General features: G+C 41.2%; 1 protein-coding gene across 1 annotated transcript in view; it reads right to left on the bottom strand.

Moving 5' to 3' along the window:
• The window catches only part of BOC (BOC cell adhesion associated, oncogene regulated), a 248,985-nt gene that overhangs the window by 222,430 nt on the left and 10,495 nt on the right, over positions 1-16,060 (bottom strand). The gene's annotated exons all lie outside the window — the stretch shown is intronic.

Below are 16,060 nucleotides of genomic sequence, written 5' to 3'. Positions count from 1 at the left end.
TAATGACCTGAGGGTAACTCTAAGAGGCCCTTCTTAAGGGGCTTAATGTGGTATCAATTTAGCAGATGTGGAATATTAATGCCTTGGGCCCAATGCTCATCCTTCTCTGGGCCAGCTTTGGTGGGAGCTGGGGCTTGGCCTTAAGCCTGACCTCTCTCTGGCTGCCCTGGCAATGACCACCCCCTGATCCTGGCTGAGCTGGCACCCCCAGCGTAGGAAATGCATGCTGGTGAGGTTTGGGCAGGAGAGAGAGGTGTTTGGTGAGACACTCAGCTAAAGGTTTCTTTTACCACAGAGTAGACATTGTGGTTTTGCTGGAATCACATTCAGGTTTATGTGCCTTTGGTTTCATGAAAAGTCCAGGGCCATTTGCCCAGGAGTAAAATGAGTTGACCCAGCTCAGCCACAGTGATATTTTGGCTGGAGATAAGCTCCTGCAGCAAAGGGGAAAGATTCTGTGGGACCTGGGTTATACTGTTGCTCTGACATGAATGAGCTATGTAACCAAAGGCAGCCAGTTCTACTGTCTGTGCCTCAGTTTCTTCATCTCCAAGATGGGTGAGGGTGGAATGGATGATCTCTCAAAGTCCTTCGAGCTCCAATATTCTGATTCTATGCAGGACTGTCTCTGTCATTTGTGGGGCCCAGTGCAAGATGAAAATGCCCAGTGCAAAACGAGAATTTCAAGATAGTAGCAGCAGAACATTAAACCAAGCACCAGGCCCTTCTACACACGGGGTTCATATGCCCTCACAGGTAGTGTTCCATAAAGCTGGCCTTGATTCTATGCATCCCCATGGCTGCCTGCTTCTGATTACACATGATGGAGCATCGTGTAGTAAAGTGGACAGATATGGGTTTTGCAGGTAAAAAGACTTGGTCTTTAATCTAGGCTTTGTGTACCAGTGTCCAATATGAGGTTCCTCCCTTATCTGCTCCTTGTCTCAGTTTCCTTATGTGTAAAACAGGGATAATCACACCCAACTAGCAGGAAAGTTGTGAAAAATAAAGACAGACACGCAGAATACAAAGTAGGGGTTCCATAAACAGACTCATCAGTGTTGCAAGGCATCACGTATTCACATTAAACTGAATTCCACCTGAAATAGCATTTCACAGAGCCATGACTTTTTAAGGCAAAGTTATGCTAGAGAGATAGCCAGATCCAAAACAGACTTTACTTTTTCCAAAAAAAGTCACGAGGGGCTTTTTACAGTAACGGCATCTGTGGCTCTCTGCTTTCTGGACCACACACTCTATGATTTAGGAAGTCATTCTGTTACCAACTGAAAATTATCTCTTGGGCTTGGTCCCTTTCTTCACTCAGTTCCTCATCCTCCCACTCTTTTCTTCTGCTATTCAGGACTGCATATGGGTTTTGAGAAACCCATTTGCATTTCACATTCATTTCATGGCTATGATTGTTATTTGCTTTGACTTCACATGTAGCCACATGTGCAGTTTTTCTCTGATCTTGTGCAGCCAGAAAAGAGGACCAGACTTCCTTGGGACTCTCCGTCCTCTCATTAATGAATGATACTATAAGCAAAAGTCAGCTTCCACCAGTGGGGAAAATATTATTTATTCTTGTGTTCATCTCTCCATTCATTCACTCACTCGTCACCCTTTGAGCACCTAATGTATGCTAGCCATGTTCCCAAACACTAGGAATTTAGAGATAAATTATGATCTTTATCCAATTAGAAACTTAAGAACTATCAAGAGAGACAAATGAGAGAACATAAAATGTCAAATACAACAAGGTAAATATTTTTAGAAAGGTTGTGGAGGTGCGGGGAGACAGAATGACTCCCATGAGTTTCGTTTCCACCTGGGTGAGCCAGAGAAGGGAACATTTGAGCTGGCTGTTGACGGATGTGATGGAATTTTCCAGAAAGAGATACATCCACCTGAAAGGAATCCTGGGACCTCACTGCTGCTTTTCAATCCTTCAAATGATCTTGTCAGTTTCCTGAGACATTTGTCTCAGGATCATGTGTGTGGAAGTCCAGTTTCACAAACCCCATGGCCTTGGCTCACTATCTACTCTCTAGCTCCAGCAGAGTGGAAATGTCTACAGGTGGGTCCTTTCACTCTCTTCATTGTCTTAGTTATGTGATTCCTCACTCCTAATCCATCCTTTCCTTCTCTCTCAGGGGTAGATACCTTGTTCCTTCAAAAGGCGGCCCTTCCTCAACGAAACCAATCCCAGCCCACCTGTGAGACTTTGCTTATTATGTTTTCTCTCTTAGTGCTTCAAAATCCACTTTCCAGTTCCTCACCCTCCTTCAACAAACAAGTTCCAGTCTTGCACGACCTAAAAACAAACAAAACTTTTTCAAACCCTGCTATTCCCTCAAGGGATTCGGGTGCCTATCGCCTTCCTTTTACTAACACACTTGTTGAGGAAATTGCTTTCTTCTCTTTCAGCCGTTACATTCTCACTACTCCTTCACGGCTGACCTAACAGCTTTTAGCCTCTGATCCCCACTGAGTCTTATCTCCCAAAAGTCAGCAGATCTCCAATCCACGAGTCTATTGGCACATCTCCAGCCCTCTTGCTCACCTTCTGCATCGTTTCAATTCTTGAAATGTTCACCTTCTTGAAACCTTGCTCCCTCCTGGCTTCCGTAGTCCTGTTCCTCAGCTACTCCCATCCCCACCAGCCCCTCTTCCCTTCTCTTGTCACAGATCCCACTCCTTAGTCATCCTCTAATGACCCTTGGCCTCAGCTAGGTGACTGACTCCCAACCCTGTCTCTGGGTTCTTCAGCTTCTCTGAGCCTCACTCTCACATTTCCAATCGTTTCTGTGATATTTTCCTTGAGGTAGCTCACTGGCTTCTCAAATTCTGACTTTCTTTCCTTCTCCCCCAAGCCTTTATATTTTGATGAGTGATGCTGTCATCACCCTAGCACCCACTCAGGATTAGAATATTATTAATTCCTCACTCCTCTCTTTCCCTTGCCCCCTTTCCTATTAGGCATCCAATCCTATTTCGTGTTACTCTGAAATGGTCCCTGCCATCTTTGTTAGGGTTTTACCTCACCGTTGCACCACCATGGGTGCCTGATGGTGCATCTTCATGATTTCCCAGCCCAGATGAGTTCATCTTTCTAAAGTTTGACTCTGATGCTGTCAAAATCCATTCTTTTTTTGTATTTACCCACATTTTTGTCCAGATATTAATTAAATATTCAGAGGTTGCTTTCAAGACAATCTCTGAATCTCTAATTTTTCTTTTCAACGTAACTAATTCTTACTCAATACTTTGAATGTGCAAGTCACTGTATGAGGAGCTGCAGAAGTAAGAAGAGGAAGATACGATCTTTGCCTTCAAGGATTAGAATCCAACTTTAAGAAGAGACCATTGGCGAGAAGACAGAGATGAGGAGAGCTGGAAAAGAAGAAAAAAAGCAAGAGCTCTCTCAGGAAGAAGAGACCACAGCATGTGTGTTGTATGTGTGTGTGTGTGGTGTGTGTGTGTGGTGTGTATGCATGGTGTGTGTGTGTGTGTGTGCCCAGGGTTGTGAAAAGTAGAGGTGATGTTTGAAGAGGATTTTGACAGGGAGAAAGGAGAGCAGAACTTTCCAGGTGAAGAAAAGAATTTCCAAAATGTTGTAGAGATGGGAAAATACCATGCATATTTGGAAAAATAGTAATCCAGATTTTGGGAACATAAGGTCTAGTGAGATCTAATCTAACAAATTAATCTATGTGATGAGAACTAAAATCCACGTTTCTTTAGGGAATTCAGTAAATGGTATAGCTTATAAACTTCAACAAAGCACTTACTTGAGTGCTGTATATATTTGTCCATTTACTCTCTCTCTCTCTCTCTGTCTCATACACACACACACACACACACACACACACACAGACATGCATACACAGGAAACCATGCTGGGTAGCATAGTTACACAGACCTTGCTCTTGAGAAACAGCCCCTTGGGAGAAGGAGGGAAGGGTGAATAAATAATTGCAACTTCATATGGTCAACATTATTAGTATAAGGAAAGAGGTGTGCAGTGCCCATGGCAGCTTAGAGGAGGGAAAGGAAATGAAGTTGGCATAGATTGTAAGGAAAGCTGTATAGGGTAGCATTTGATTTAGGCCTCAGAGAATAAGCACCAGTTTGTCAATGGAAAGAGGGAAAGCAGGATGTTTTAGGTCAAGGGAACGGGAATGAAAGGTGTGTGTGGTGGGGGAGTGTGGGTAGAGCTTGAGAACATGTGTTCATAGGAGGGAAAGTTGTCTCGTAGGCCAGAGCAGTGGTCCTCAATGCTGGTGATTTTGCCCTGAGTGGTTCTTCATGGAGGTGATTTTGCCCCCCAGGGGACATTTGGCAATGTCTACATTTTTTAATTGCCAAGCTCTTGCACTGGGGAATGTTCTACTGGTATCCAGTGGGTAGAGGCCAGAGATGCCACTAAATATCCTACAATGCACAGGACATTCCTACAACAAAGAATTCTCCCCTTCAAAATGTCAATAATACCGAAGTTCAGAAACCTTTGGCTAGAATGTAGTAGTTCTAGAAAGAAGCAGAAGGAGATGAGGTTGGAAAGATAGATTGGTGTTAATTTGTGAAATACCTTAAAATGCCTTATAATATAATGAAGGCTTCCAGAAAAGGTAAATGTTTTATTTTTATTCATTTAATTAGTCTCATTTGATTTAACAATATTCACTTATAGTATAATTCAATAAAAAATGGTAATGCTTATAAGTGACAAAAGATAACTTTCTTTACAGAATTCTATAATTTTAGCTTTGAGGTCATTTGAAGAGAGACTTTCTAATGGAAAAGCACCTATTCAAATCCTTTGCCTGGTTACTAGCTGGATTCCTCTGCATCCAGCCACTCCTCCTGCCTCCACCCAAGGCATCAGGGTTATTCGCTGAGCCTTTTGGCTAAGTTGACCCGTAAAGCACAGCGCTGATCTCAGGTGGACCTGGTCTCTTTAAGACTGTAACTAGGAACTAATAACTTGTTTAGAGTAACAACTAGGTGTGGGTTCTCAGAAAAGACTGGCTGTGGTCCAGGACTAACACAAGATGTTTTCAAACAGAACTCTGGGGATCACTTTTTCTAAGACTTATTTGTGTTGGAAAGGTTGAGTTCATATCATCATCACTTAATTCAGTCCTTTTTTCCCATGCTCTTCCATTAGGAACCCCTGCGTCACCTCCTGAATGAGCTGTTAGACTCATTTTACAATGAAGAGGTTAATAATTGGCAGGAAGTTACTTAGGAAATACAGCGCCACCTAAGCCTATTTTCAACCTTCTAAACAAAGGTATCTGCCCAGAAATAATTTCCCAATGCAAAGGGGAGGAAGAAGATTATTCAGCACACCCTTCATTCAGATTAAAGAAGGCTGCTTACTAAAGTTTGCGTACTAGTGGTTCTCAAATCCTTAAGCTCAAGGAACATTTTCAAATACTGGGATTTTCGATGGCACACTTAACGGGATTAAATGGAATCCACTGTGATCATCATACTACAATGACATTCATACATTAAAGTTAAAAGGATATAACCTATGTGCCCAGAGAGAAAGAGAGGTCATAACTGAAGAAGTCGGACAATCCCCTGACCTTTCCACTCAGAAAGTGTATGCCCCATGGTAGGATTGCCAGATAAAACACAGGAGGCCAAGCTCATTTTGACTTTCAATTACATGATGAATATTTTTGAGTATAAGTTTGTCCCATGCTAAACTCATTTATCTGAAATTCAAATGTAACTGAACACCTTATATTTTTCTTTGCTAAATCCAGTAACCATATTCCAGAGAGAGTGTGAGATGGGAGTCTTCCATTCATTCCGCCAGTATCTGCCCACGCACTTCTCCCGGGTGAGCATCTTGCTCCTTTAGATACAAAACAGCTCCTAAATCTAAGTCAACTACTTCAGCTGGTGTTGAGCTAAAGAAATCATGATCTGTGTTAATACTGGAGGGATAAAAGGATGATCTAAAATGGACTTATAAGAGACGGTATGTTTGTCTCTGATGTGGTACATTCCCTAAGTATTTCTGTTATTTGGCAAACATTAATTGAGCATCAGAAATGTTCCAGGCACTTGGGATGGAACAAGAAACTAAATATTGCTGTTCTCATGGTGCCTAAATACTTGTGAAGAGATTACATACTTGATGCTTATTTTTATCCCAGAGTTGAACTGAGTTAGATGTGAGTTCACGTGTCGGCTGTAACACACTTTAGTACCTTGTCATTATTTGAATACCTCTGCTTTCTGCCTGATTATGTTTTCTCATATACTCCTGAGGCAAAGTTCTTACTATGCCAGCATCTGTAAGGTCTACATCTCCCATAATAGACCTTATGAGGATAGACAGCAATAAATACTGGTGCAAAAGATAAAGCCTTTAGGAACATGGCTCTCTTAACTGAAAACTTTTTATTTCTTGGCATGTGTGCGTGTGCTTATGTGTGTTTGTGAGTATACAGAAAATGCACAAATAATGGGTTTCCTGGAAATGTTGGTTGTACAGAGACTATCTTTCTTGACCATTTTTGTCCCCAAAGCAAGCACTTGAAAGAATTCAATAACAACTTCTTGAGCAGAAAAGATGGCCCCTGTTCAGAGCTTGGTTCAGCAGCAGACAGTGAAATGTGGCTTGGCTGTCTCTTGGCATAGTTCTAGGGTGCTATGTTCCATGAGAGGCCTTGGAGGAGGAGGCACTGGTACTTTTTCAGCGTCTCATCAAATCAGGCACAGACTTGCTGGCAGCCACAGCAGAGGGATCTTACTGATCTTTGCCCAACTCTCAGGAGGTAACTGGCAAGACAGAAGTAAGCAAAACAAGCAATCAAATCTGAAGCCTTTTAAATTTGACTTGGAAATTTTGTCTCAAGGCTGTCAAAGAGTAGACATAATGATTTCATTTTCTCCAAGTCCAATTCTTGGGCAGTTAGTATTTAATGCAGATAAAATACATTCAAGTATCTATTGACTTTTTTCTTTTCTTTTCTTTTTTTCAGTCTAGCTGTTCTCAGCATCAGGTGATTCTGCTCCTTGAAAATACATTTAAGTTATGCCATTCCTGTCCAAAACCACCACTGACTCCTTCTTCAGGGGCCAAGACTTGAAATTATGTGCATTTTGCCAGTGAGATGTTTCTCCGATTATCTGAAAATCTTCTGCCAGGGATAAGGCGATTTGTCTCCATGCTGTCTGAGGCTGTGGATCTTGGTTTGCAGAGGAGGGCTGTAACCTAGTAGGTTCCTCCACATGGCTTCTCACTGAAGCCAGAATGACTTGTTTAGAGAGTAATCTGTGTGCGGCCTCTTGCTGCCCTCTGGTGGAAAGAACAGGTATTGAACAAGCCATAACAGGACTGATCTCTGTGGCAAATGCTGTCAAGTGTCAGCGCAAAGGTCGACGAGGAATAATTACACTTACAGCTACTGTTTCACTAAAATGTTAATCTAAATGAATGGAGTTGGAAAGGTTGTTCTAGGAGAATCTGATTTCTCAGCAACAGGAGCTTTAATTCTATCCCCTTTTTATTTTTGTTTGCTGAGAACTGGTTTCTCATTTCTCCACACTTGCTCTTCCTTTTCGTCAACATTTTGTGTATTTTGAGATAATTTCAAAATTCTTGTATGCTCATTTAAAAACATTTCCAGAAAGTGAAAGTCAGCATGTGACCCAGGAAAATTCTAATTATTAATACACTTGAGTTTGTAAATTAGGGTTTAGACCTATATGTTCAGATCGAATTCCAAACCAAAATTCATTTCAGAAGTTTAAATAAAGCATATTGGTCTTATGCCTTCTGAGTCCCTTGACACAAGTGAGAGTCCCTTGACACAAAAGTCTTCTTAAGACTTTTGCATACAAGTTACATTTCAAGAGAATATACTTATCTTTTTAAGCCCTAAAAATGAAAAAAATTCTCAAGTATGTCCAGGTAGAAGCATGCAATTTTAATTAAAATCTATGACTATGCTTTTTAGAATCAAGGAAAAATTTTGGAGACTGGAGTATGGCATATTAACATATTGTGCACCCAGTGTGTGACTTTCAAATGTGTTCCAGTGCCCTCTAGAGCTGTTGTGCTTTTTGAATTAAGAAATTCTTAATGCAGATTAGTGATTGGTTCATACAGGAAGGATTTTTTATTCATTCATTCATTCATTCATTCATTCGGTTTTTGTTCAACAAGTATTCCCTGAACACCCACATGCCAGTGCTATGGAAGATGAATTCATCACCTGCATGAAGGTGCTTACAGAGCTGAGAGTAAATGTCTTGAGAACAAGGCAGACCATGGGCAGCTCACAAGAGAGGTAGCGGTAAAACAAGATCAGAATTCAGAAACGAGGGCCTGGTGTGGTGGCTCATGCCTGTAATCCCAGCACTTCGGGAGGCCGAGGCGGGCAAATCACTTGAGGTCAGGAGTTTGAGACCATACTGGCCAACATGGTGAAACCCGGTCTCTACTAAAAATACAAAAATTAGCCAGGCGTGGTGACAGCTACTTGGGAGGCTGAGGCAGGAGAATCTCTTGAACCTAGGAGGCGGAGGTTGCAGTGAGCCGAGATGGTGTCACTGCACTCCAGCCTGGGCCACACAGTGAGACTCTGTCTTCCCGCCCCCCCCACCCCCAAAAAAGAATTCAGACATGAAGGAGCTTACTTTCCGTTTTGGGGGCAGGTAAAACAAGGGACTTCTGAACTAGAAACTAAAGCGTGAATAAGATTTGGATGTAAACTCATTTTACATGGCAAAAAATTGGAAATTTCTTCCTTAGGTATAATTTTTCTTGGGAAAATAAGCTATAGACAGCCCTAAATGCCATGTAAATGACTTTCTCTCTTTCAGGCATCTTTTGAAATGTGAGAGTTAATGACATTTCAGATACTGTCAACTCTTGATTGATCTCTGCCCTTTACACATGAGATTTCTGCCCTCTTCCTCAAAATACTCCTCTCACCAAGCCAAAAGCAGTAAAACAAGAGAGGAGTAATAACTGTTTTATCTGCTCTCCCTGTCACTATATTCTCCTTAAGTCACCAATGCTACTCATTTGATGTGATACTCCATTTGGGCTGCTATAACAAAAATACCATACGCTTGGTGGCTCATTAACAAAAATATTTACTTCTTACAGTTCTGGAGGCTGGGAAGTCCAAGATCAAGGTACCCACAGATTTGATATCTGGGGAGGATTAATTTCCTGCTTCACAGTTGGTGCCTTCTCACTGTGTCCTCACAAGGTGAAAGGAGATAATGAGCTACCTTTCGTCTATCTTACAAGGGCAACAATCCCATTCATAAGGGCTCTTACTTTGTGACCTAGTCATCTCTGCAAAGGTTCACCTCCTAATGTCATTACCTTGTGGGTTAGGATTTCAACATATGGATTTTGGAGGATACACTATTCAGACTACAGCATTTGATATATATATATTTATTATTTTTGTCACACTCTGTTGCTCAGGCTGGAGTGCAGTGGCATGATCTCAGTTTACTGTGACTTCCACCTCCCAGGTTCAAGCAATTTTTCTGCCTCAGCCTCCAGAGTAGCTGGGGTTACAGGCACCCACTACCATGCCCAGCTAATTTGTGTACTTTTAGTAGATATGGGGTTTTACCATGTTGACCAGGCTGATCTTCAACTCCTGACCTCAGGTGATCTCCCCACCTTGGCCTCCCAAAGTGCTAGGATTATAGGCGTGAGCCACCGTGCCTGGCTCAGTGAATATTTATTGTGTACCTATTACATGCCAGATATACTGCTAGGTGCCAAAAGTCAACAGCATACATGGTCCTTTTTCTTAAAAAGCTTTTACAGGCTGTAGACAACCAATTAAGCAATATAATACAACTCTTAATTATAATAAGAAAAGCAGTACACCACGAATATCAACCTGGCCTTTGGTATAAGGCAATCTGGATTGAAATCTGGGCTCTGTTGAATACTTGCCATATGACCTTGGGCTACCTAACCTCTTTACACTCAGTTTTTGATATGAATCTATTCCTAGTTCACCTAATGGTCCCAGCAGGTGTTCCTGGTCTGCAGTGGCTTTCCTCCAGCCAATTCCTTCTTGTGATTTTGCCATCCCCTAGGACTTCATCCTCACAGCTGAAGGGGGAAAGGAGAGTGTGAAAAAGGGACAGATGCTTTTTTCAGTTGCACTGGTCTGGAAATGGCATCCATTGGCTAGAACTCAGTCATTTGGCCAAACCTAATTCAAGTCTAGAAAAAGTAGTTCAGCTGTGCACCCACGACTAAGAGGAGAACATAGATCTTGTTGAACACCTAGAAATATTTGACACAACCTTTGCAAGTCACTTTAAGAAGTTCAGATTTATCATGGAATTAATAAGCCAGTGAAAGCAAAGGAGTAAAATCATCATATTTTTCATTTTCGGAAAATCATTCTATCAGCAGAAAAAGAATGGCTTGGATGATTGATTGGATAACTGAGTGGGTAGTAATGTTATTCAATGAGATACAGGCAGAGGTGTGCGTTTCCAGGGAGGAGGATGAGAGGTGAGTTCAACTGAAGACACATTGAATGTGAGGTGCTTCAAGATCATCAGATATACAGAGATGTACTCTAGTTGCATACCCTGAAGTCTACAGCTCAGGAAAGAAATCTGAACTAGAGGTACACCTTTGTGAGTTTTCAACTTATAGATGGAGCCTTGGGGGTCTGTAGAGAAAAACAATATAAAGAAAAGGACAGAGGAAGAGGCACCAGCAAAAGAAACTGAGCAGGAGCATCCTGAGAGAGGGAACAGTGGCCAAATATGATGCCACACATGCCACAGGAAGACATTATTTCAAGGAGGCAGTGGGCAACAATATCAAAAGAAGACACTGACTTTTATAAAAAAGAGTTGTGGGTGCATGTTCTGGTTATTCTGTTTATCCACCATTCTCCCCTCTCCCCTGTGCCCCTGAAAGCTGAACTCTGCAGACTTTATCACTTAGGCTCCCTTGTCCTCTAGCTTTCAGCTGGGTTTGGCCAAGAAAGCAATGGCAGATGGGATGACTGAAACAGAGGGAGCAGAACATTTTTCCCCAGTTCCATCCAACTTTAGTGTCTTCCCTTAGGCAGTTAAGTCCACCCCTCCTTGACTTTAATTCCCACCAGGTGTCCTCTTCTCCCTGGTTCTCATTCTTACTGTTCTATTTCCTCCTCTTGTCTCTTCAGCCCTAGGAATGATAATGGCTTCCTTCTGTCGCTGCTCTTGGAGTGCTTCACAATTCCATTTTTGATGCCTTCATCCTGCCTGTATCTCTATCAGCAGCTTCTTCCCTTGAACCATGTGGGATGAATTCTGCTTCTTGCTAGTATGCTGACTGATCTGGTAATTTTAGTATTTAGAAACTAATTTGCAGTTGGTTGAAAGGTGAGTACTTACTTGGTGAAGTAGGAGTTAGGCTTTCAAGGAGTTTGGCTGTGGAATTCATCATCTCTCTCTACTTCCCTGAAAGGAGAAAGGAAGGAGGAAAGGAAGGAAAAGGAGATAGGACAAGTGGAGAAACCTTGAGTGGAAGGAGTTTGTTTGTTCCAAGATGGAAGAGACCTGTTAATGTTTAACTACTCATAGGAAAGACTCAATGGAAAGAGTTTATTGTTGATGTAAGAAAGTAAGGGACTTATTAATTGCTTGAAACTTACAAAAAGGCAGAAGGATTTAGGAAACAGGATCCAAATGGGGGGATCTGACTTGGGTGAGGGGAAGGTCACCTTATCTGTTGTAAGTGAAGGAATGGAAGACAGGATGACTTGGAGACAAGTAAGTTTGTAGGGTTGGTGTTAGAAAATTGAGTTCTGGCTCTGAATGAACAACAGAGCTCACAGCTCAGCACTCGAGCTCCTATAAATGATAGACTGTCTCCTCAAGCAGCTCCCTGACCCCCGTATATCCAAAGAGTCACCTCATAAATGAGAGATCAGACTGAAATCTGGCGGGTATCCTTCTGGGACAAAGATAGCAGAAGAAGAAACTAGTAGCAACCCTTACTGTTCTGCAGCCACTGCAGGTGATCCCCAGGCAAGCAGGGCCTGGAGTGGACCTCAGCAGTCCTACAGCACAGGGGCCAGACTGTTAGAAGGAAAACTAAGAAACAGAAATAACTTCATCAACAACAAACTGGATGTTCACTCAGAGGCCCAATCTGAAAGTCAGCAACTACAAAGATGACAGGTGGAGAAATCCACAAAGATGGGAAGAAACCAGCGCAAAAAGGATGAAAACACCCGAAACCAGAATGTCTCTCCTCCTACAAGGGATCACAACTCCTCACCAGCAAGGGAACAACGCTGGATGGAGAATGAATGTGAGGAAATGACAGAATCAGGCTTCAGAAGGTGGGTAATAAAAAACTTCCGTGAGCTAAAAAAACATGTTCTAACCTAATGCAAAGAAACTAAGAACTTTGAAAAAAAATTTGATGAAATGCTAATGAGAATGGACAACTTAGAGAGGAATATAAGTGAACTGATGGAGCTGAAAAATACAACACGAGAACTTCATGAAGCATGCACAAGTTTCAACAGCCAAATTGACCAAGCAGAAGAAAGGATATCAGAGGTTGAAGATCAACTCAATGAAATAAAACAAGAAGGCAAGATTAGAGAAAAAAGGGTAAAAAGGAATGAACAAAGTCTCCAAGAAATATGGGACTATGTGAAAAGACCTAATCTACGTTTGATAGGTGTGCCTGAATGTGACGAAGAGAACTAATCCAAGTTGGAAAATACTCTTCAGGATATTATCCAGGAAAACTTCCCCAACCTAGCAATGCAGGTCAATATTCAAGTACAGAAAGTACAGAGAACACCACAAAGATATTCCTCAAGAAGAGCAACCTCAGGGCACATAATCGTCAGATTCACCAGGGTTGAAATGAAGGAGAAAATACTAAGGGCAGCCAGAGAGAAAGGTCGGGTTAGCCACAAAGGGAAGCCCATCAGACTCACAGCAGATTCTCAGCAGAAACCCTACAAGCCAGAAGAGAGTGGGGGCCAATATTCAACATCCTTAAAGAAAAGAACTTTCAACCCAGAATTTCATATCGAGCCAAACTAAGCTTCATAAGTGAAGGAAAAATAAAATCCTTTGCAAAAAAAACAAGTACTCAGAGATTTCATCACCATCAGGCCCATTTTACAAGAGCTCCTGAAAGAGGCACTACACATAGAAAGGAACAACCAGTAACAGCCACTCCAAAAACATACCAAATAGTAAAGAGCATCAACACAATGAAGAATCTGCATCAACTAACAGGGAAAACAGCCAGCTAGCATCAAAATGGCAGTATCAAATTCACACATAACAATATTAACCCTAAATGTAAATGGACTAAATGCCCCAATCAAAAGACACAGACTGGCAAATTGGATAAAAAGCCAGAACCCATCAGTGTGCTGTATCCAGGAAACCCATCTCACATGAAAGGATACACAAAGGCTCAAAATAAAGGGATGGAGGAAGATTTACCAAGCAAATGGAGAGCAAAAAAAAGCAGGAGTTGCAATTCTTATCTCTGACAAAATAGACTTTAAAGCAACAAAGATCAAAACAGACAAAGAAGGACATTACAAAATGGTAAAAGGATCAATACAAAAAGAAGAGCTAATGATCCTAAATATATACGCACCCAATACAGGAGCACCCAGATACATAAGGCAAGTTCTTAATGAATTGCAAAGAGACTTAGACTCCCACACAATAATAGTAGGAGACTTCAACACACCATTGTCAATATTAGACAGATCAACGAGACAGAAAATTAACAAGGGTATCCAGGACTTGAACTCAGACCTGGAACAAACAAACCTAATAGACATTTACAGAACTCTCCAGCCCAAATCCACAGAATATACATTCTTCTCAGCACCGCATCATACCTACTCTAAAATTGACCACATAATTGGAAGTAAATCACTCCTCAGCAAATGCAAAAGAATGGAAATCATAACAAACAGTCTCTCAGACCACAGTGCAATCAAGTTAGAACTCACAATTCAGAAACTAACTCAGAACCGCACAGCTTCATGGAAACTGAACAATTGGCTCTTGAATGTTGACTGGATAAACAATGAAATGAAGGCAGAAATAAAGATGTTCTTCAAAACCAACAAGAACGAAGACAAGACATACCAGAATCACTGGAACACATTTAAAGCAGTCTCTAGAGGAAAATAAAATAACAATAAGTGCCCACATGAGAAGAAAGGGGAGATCTAAAATTGACACCCTATCGTCAAAATTGAAAGAGCTAGAGGAGCAAGATCAAAAAAACTCAAAACCTAGCAGAAGACAAGAAATAACTAAGATCAGAGCAGAACTGAAGGAGATAGAGACACAAAAAACCCTTCAAAAAATCAATAAATCCAGGAGCTGGTTTTTTGAAAAGATCAACAAAATAGACAGACCACTAGCCAGATTAATAAAAAAGAAAAGAGAGAAGAACCAAATAGATGCAATAAAAAATGATAAAGGGGATATCACCACAGATTCCACAGAAATTCAAACCATTATCAGAGATTATTACAAACAACTCTATGCACATAAACTAGAAAACCTGGAAGAAATGGATAAATTCCTGGACACTTGCATCCTCCCAAGCCTAAACCAGGAAGAAGTTGAAACCCTGAATAGACAATAACAAGGTCTGAAGTCGAGGCAGCAATTAAGAGCCTACCACCCAAAAAAAGCCCAGGTCCAGATGGGTTCACAGTCGAAATCTACCAGACATACAAAGAGGAACTGGTACCATTCCTTCTGAAACTATTCCAAATAATCCAAAAAGAGGGAATCCTTCCCAAATCATTTTATGAGACCAACATCATCCTGATACCAAAACCCGGCAGAGACTCAACAAGAAAAGAAAACTACAGGCCAATATCCATGATGAACATAGATGCAAAAATCTTCAATAAAATGCTGGCAAGCCGATTGCAACAGCACATCAAAAAGCTTATCCACCATGATCAAGTAGGATTCATCCTGGGAATGCAAGGCTGGTTCAACATATGCAAATCTATAAACGTAATTCACCACATAAACAGAACCAAAGACAAAAACCACATGATTATCTCAATGCAGAGAAGGCCTTTGACAAAATTCAACAGCCCTTTATGCTAAAAGCCCTCAATAAACTAGGTATTGATGGAACGTATCTCAAAATAATAAAAGCTATTTATGACAAACCAACAGCCAATATCATATTGAATGGGCAAAAACTGGAAGCATTCCCTTTGAAATCTGGCACTAGACAAGGATGCCCTCTCTCACCACTGCTATTCAATATAGTATTGGAAGTTCTAGCCAGAGCAATCAGGCAAGAAAAAGAAACAAAGGGTATTCAAATAGGAAAGGAGGAAGTCAAATTGTCTCTATTTGCAGACGACATGATTGTATATTTAGAAGACCCCATCATCTCAGCCCAAAATCTCCTGAAACTGATAAGCAACTTCAGCAAAGTCTCAGGATACAAAATCAATGTGCAAAAATCACAAGCATTCCTATACACCAATAACAGACTTAAAGACAGCCAAATCAAGAACGAACTGCCATTCACAATTGCTACCAAGAGAATAAAATACCTAGTAATACAACTAACAAGGAATGTAAAGGACCTCTTCAAGGAGAACTACAAACCACTGCTCAACAAAATAAGAGAGGACACAAACAGATGGAGAAACATTCCATGTTCATGGTTAGGAAGAATCAATATCGTGAAAATGGCCATACTGTCCAAAGTAATTTACAGATTCAACAATATCCCCATCAAGCTACCAATGACCTTCTTTACAGAACTGGAAAAAAACACCTTAAACTTCATATGGAACCAAAGAGAGCCCGCATAGCCAAGTCAATTCTAAGCAAAAAGAACAAAGCAGGAGGCATCACACTACCAGACTTCAAACTATACTACAAGGCTACAGTAATCAAAACAGCATGGTACTGGTACCAAGACAGAGATATAGACCAATGGAATAGAACAGAGGCCTCGGAGGCAACACAACATATCTACAACCATCCAATCTTTGACAAA

Source organism: Aotus nancymaae, unplaced genomic scaffold (assembly GCF_030222135.1).
Source record: "Aotus nancymaae isolate 86718 unplaced genomic scaffold, 86718_ANA_hifiasm-v0.15.2.pri h1tg000011l, whole genome shotgun sequence".
Taxonomy (NCBI): Eukaryota; Metazoa; Chordata; class Mammalia; order Primates; family Aotidae; genus Aotus; species Aotus nancymaae.
This window is presented reverse-complemented; position numbering and strand designations above follow the sequence as displayed.